This window comes from Myripristis murdjan, chromosome 23 (genome assembly GCF_902150065.1).
Source record: "Myripristis murdjan chromosome 23, fMyrMur1.1, whole genome shotgun sequence".
Lineage (NCBI taxonomy): Eukaryota > Metazoa > Chordata > Actinopteri > Holocentriformes > Holocentridae > Myripristis > Myripristis murdjan.
In genome coordinates this window covers 28,070,879-28,075,878 of record NC_044002.1, presented here as the reverse complement: position 1 = coordinate 28,075,878, position 5,000 = coordinate 28,070,879, and the positions used below count along the sequence as shown (strand labels likewise).

General features: G+C 43.1%; 1 non-coding gene across 1 annotated transcript; it reads left to right on the top strand.

The window, feature by feature from the left end:
- The first annotated feature begins 734 nt into the window (after positions 1-734).
- Positions 735-928, top strand: LOC115355655 (U2 spliceosomal RNA). Its single transcript, XR_003927894.1, has one exon. It is a non-coding gene; the product is annotated as a U2 spliceosomal RNA (small nuclear RNA).
- The last annotated feature ends 4,072 nt before the right edge of the window (positions 929-5,000 follow it).

Below are 5,000 nucleotides of genomic sequence, written 5' to 3'. Positions count from 1 at the left end.
CTCCTCTTCCTATTCCTCCTCGTCCTCCTCCTCCTCTTCCACCTCTTCCTATTCCTCCTCGTCCTCCTCCTCCTCTTCCTCCTCTTCCACCTCTTCCTCCTCCTCCTCTTCCTCCTCTTCCTCTTCCCCCTCCTCTCCCTCCTCCTCTCCGTCTCCTCCTCCTCCTCTTCCTCCTCTTCCACCTCTTCCTCCTCCTCCTCTTCCTCCTCTTCCACCCCTTCCTCCTCTTCCTATTCCTCCTCGTCCTCCTCCTCCTCTCATTCGTAACCCCTCTCCTTCTCTGACTGTTGTCTCTGTCTCTCATTGCTCATCAAACAAAACAGAGGGTCAAGCCTCCTTTAATGCTGCAGTCCTTGATTGCAAATTGCTCGCCAGACCCAGAAGTTTAGAGATTTGAATATTTGTGTGTTGTCGATTGATGCTTTGAGATTTTATGTGAGAAGTATGTGCAAACCTGAAAAATTGTGTGTTGTGTTTTGACAACAAGGTGATGTGAAATTGACATCAGAGTGTAAAGAAGGAAAGTCAGAGTTCTAATATGATAAGGAAATCTAAAGTAGTAACAAACTGAGTAAAGTGATTGGGGACAGAAGTAAAGGTTGTGAAAACTGTGCCTAATTTTTGCTTTTTGTGTTTTAGCAATCGAAAAAAACTGTAACTACTGCAGCCAAGGAAGCTTGAACGAGGCAGAGCAAATAAGCAATCTCTCACCAGATAGCACCAAAGCCCCATGTATGGTCTTTGCACTGCCTTTTTGTCTAAGATCAAGTGTAGTATCTGTTCTTATCAGTTTGATATCTGATAGTCCCCCAGCCAGGGACCATATATTTAATTGATTTTTGGAACAGGGAGATGGAATAGGGGCTTGCTCCCTCCACTCCACGCATCGACCTGGTAAAAAAAATCTGTTCTTATCAGTTTAATACACGACTGAGTCACTGCTAGGCCTTGTTATCTCCCTCTCTCATGTAGCCAGACTGCAGCACCTCCTACCAGATTGTTCATCTCCCACTATCCCAAATGAAAATCAACATTCAGCACCTGGGTCATTATTTCTACTTGTTCCAGTTTCACCCTCACTGTAGCCTATGGTATGTAGGCCTGTTTTACCTCATTGTCTGTTTTATATGGTTTTAATGTTTCACGCTGTCCTGTCTTGAAATGTAGTCTAGGGTTAGGCTACTTGTTTTATCCAAGATCGGTAGGCTATGTTGGTTTGTGGGAGGGGCCTCATGGTTGGACTCCGCAGAGGGGGGCCACAGAAAATTGAGCAACGCCAGTGGGTCTCTGTGCCCCCATTACAGTTTTTTTAAATTGCTAAAACACAAAACCCAATTCTCTAAACCAAATGACCAGTTCTCTAAACACATTTTATAAAACTAGCCTCCATTTGCCAAAACCATAAACACATTTCACATGAAGACACAATTCACAAAATGCAATCCTCTTTTTCTCATAAATCTAAACACATTTTGTCTTGCTAAAACACAAGTTGCAAAAAACTCTGCTCACATTCTCAAATTAAAGCTCATGTGATGCAAAATGCTTGCCACAGTCAGCAAAATTTGAACACAATGAACACACCTGGCTTCATTCATTAAACATAACAACTCAAAATTGAAGACACTTGTTGCAAATGATGTGACCACACCTATATAAGCCAGTTCAGTGTGCACAGTTTGCTGAAGGTTCCAAACGTACACATGTACATGTACATGTACACAGTTCACAGTACAGTGGGTGCACATATTGTGTTGCTCAGTGGCCTACAGTACTACTGTACAATACTGTGCTAGTGTATTGACTGTTGATCTGAACACCTGAAAACACTTTCACATTTTCACAGAGGATATTCCAGTTGGACTCGATGGCTGCACAAATACCTTTTTTGGAAAAATACTATTTATATGGACAAAATCTTGTTTGCATAAAAAAGCCACCGGCCGCCATCAGGCGTGCTGGCCGCAACACCAGTCGGTATCAATCGGGCCGGGCGTGGCACCGACCTAATGCCGACCGGTGCTGCGCTCACCTGGTCAGGTCTGCCGGATCTGACGGGTGAGCGGCGCACACAGACTGCCATATGTAGACTACCTTTCATTATAAATCAACTTTTGTTCATAAGCAGCTGCAGCAGCACAACAGACACTGACACTGACAACATGGTTGATTAGTGACTGCGCAATGCGGCCATTCGCCGGTAATCACGGCATCAGGCGAGCCTACCTACTGGTTTACATAATTATGGAAGTAGGCTACAATACATGTGTATTTGCTTAGACCCCCAATATTAGACAAGGGCGTTTTTTCAGGGCATTTTCAATGGAAAAAATATCGTCCTATATTCAGATGAATACGGTAATAGAAAACTGCTTTGCAGCGCTGATGATGCCGCACAATGATTGTGGTGTGTGTGTGTGTGGTATAGTTCCATAAATAATAATAATAAAAAAAAAAACATCACACCCTGAACATTGTGTTTTCAATGAGTATTGTTGTGTGTAATGGATTCTCTGTAGTGTTTGCATTGAGTTGTGATACAGTACAATAATGTACATACTGTATTTTCTGTAGATTTACATACTGTTCATATGAAACACACAAATCTATGAATGCCCAATACCCTACAGTGATATATTTTGAGAACAGATACTGTAAGGTTTCTAAAAATGTGCTTTGGCAGTTGTGAAAAAACGTAAAAAGAACATTCTCACCCACTGAACATTGTGTTTTCACTTGTTTTGTTGTAGTGTGTAATGATGTGTATAGTGTTTAAATTTTTGCAGGCTTTGAGCAGCTGTTTTGGGGTGAAAGTTTGAGTTTTGAAAAGAGAAGGTGTGGTTTTGTGTATGTAGCTTTAGAAAAATGTGCTGTGTTTAGAGTTTTGGGAAAATGGAGGAAAGTTTTGTGAAATGTGTTTTAGCAATTAAAAAAAAACTGTAATATGACCTCCTCTTCACCCTTTTCCATGCTTTGTCCTCTCTCCATCAGAAATCTTCTGCAGTCTCCTAGAAGCAGATGTCAGAGCGCCAGGAAAGCGACATATCTCCAAGCAACAACATGGTCTTTTTACACATGGTACTTTTTAGGCTAGCTGCCCATTCCCCTCACGTCCACCAAAGAGCAACCATGGCTTTTTAACACATAGCTACTTACTTTATGGTCTGTGACAATTTTGGAGCAGCACTGCATGTGCGATTGGCACACTGAGCAGCACACTGCATGTTTGAAACAGAAACTGTGTCCTAGATGGCTACTATACTTCAAGAAATGGTAACTGAAATGCTACTCAACATTAACAAGCCTCTCAAACAAAATTGTTAATGAAACCGTTATTAGTGAACTATTTTTGTACAGTGAACTATTTTTGCACTTTTTCATGTGCCGCTAGCTACAATAGCCTGTATTATATCATTATTCTTTGGACTTTGGCTCAGGTGGTAAGTCAGGATGTTACTGATCACTTTTTTTTTTTATGCTGGGTGCGTTTTGATTCCAGTAAACAGTATTCAAGTCAATTGTACATAATTTCAGCTCCAAATACTGTATATTGTGAGATGTTCTGGATTGATATTGGTTGTATTCAGACTGTAAACACAGGCTATGTATAGTCTTTATTAAGTGTAGCTAACTTGTTTTCCATGTTTTCCAGGAAATCGTTAGCGGCCGATGCCTAAGCTCACTGGGCTGATATGAAAAATGTGTTCCGTCCAGTGGATTTTGGTACATGTGGACTCCAGTGGAACCATTTTGGCATGTGCCCCTCAGGTGTGATGGTTCTCTAAATATCTGTATTGGCAATATCAGCAAAAACCAATATCAGTGGGTCACTGGTTGGTGTTTGACCCCACTGGTTTGTTGCTCACGTTGGAACAGAAACAGCAGAGTTTCAGCTGATAACTTCTGCAGGTTGTCTGTTTCCTGTCAAGTCCTTAAACATGTTTACTTGTTTTTTCTGTCAAGCTAACTAAACTCATATTTTTCTTTTCTTTGTAATGTTTTTTTATTCTATGTGAATTTTACTCATGTCAATAAACAGGTCTTAAGTGGCCAATGTGAAATTGCACCAATAGTCAAGTTTACTACCGTAGTATTTTACAATGTAAAATAACACAAGCAACCTTTTATTGTGAAAAGCTTGTCTGTAATGCAGATCATTGTCCATAAATTAAAGTTCTTAAGTAAAAAAAAATTAATTGCTTGAATCAAACCCATTTTAAAAAGCCATCTAAAGCATTTGATGTAACACAATGTGTGGAATGAGAAATACACTGGCATGGCTTATTGGAAGTTTATTATGGACAGTCACACACTACATGTTTCATACTATGTTAATAGTTAATCAAAGATCCAGTCTACAGCATTATGTGATCTGAAAGTATAATTTAAAACACTATTTATGTGTTTTATTCATAAATAAGTGGTCAAATTTTCTTTAGCTTGTGCACTTTGAACGCTCACATCATTTGGACCTCCACAGTTTCAAAACCCTGCCCCGGCCCCGGCCACGCTGACTGTGTCCCCCCTGCTCCTCGAACAGCAGCCCGCCGCCTCCGCCGGGGGCTCAACTCTCAGCTCTGCAACAACAGAAGTGGGATGGGATACTGGACCTGTGAACAAATCTTCTGTGCCATAAGTCCACACTGTGCACTGTGAGTGAGCTGCTGACAGAGTGGCAGAGCACACAGCCTCAGTGCAGGTGTGCACTGTGCACAGAGCTGCAGGGGGCAGCAGGGGGCAGCAGGGGGCAGCAGGGGCCAGCAGGGGGCAGCAGGGGGCTGCAGGGGGCAGCAGGGGGCAGCAGGGGCCAGCAGGGGCCAGCAGGGGGCAGCAGGGGGCAGCAGGGGGCAGCAGGGGGCAGCAGGGGGCAGTGTGCACTCACCTGCTTTCCTGCCTGAAGGTGCGTCTGATGGAGGCAGCAGGGAGGCGGCTGAGGTTCGGCCGCACTCGCCGCCCCGCCTCCCTCACTGCCAGGCCGGGCACGAGGACAGGAGGGGCTC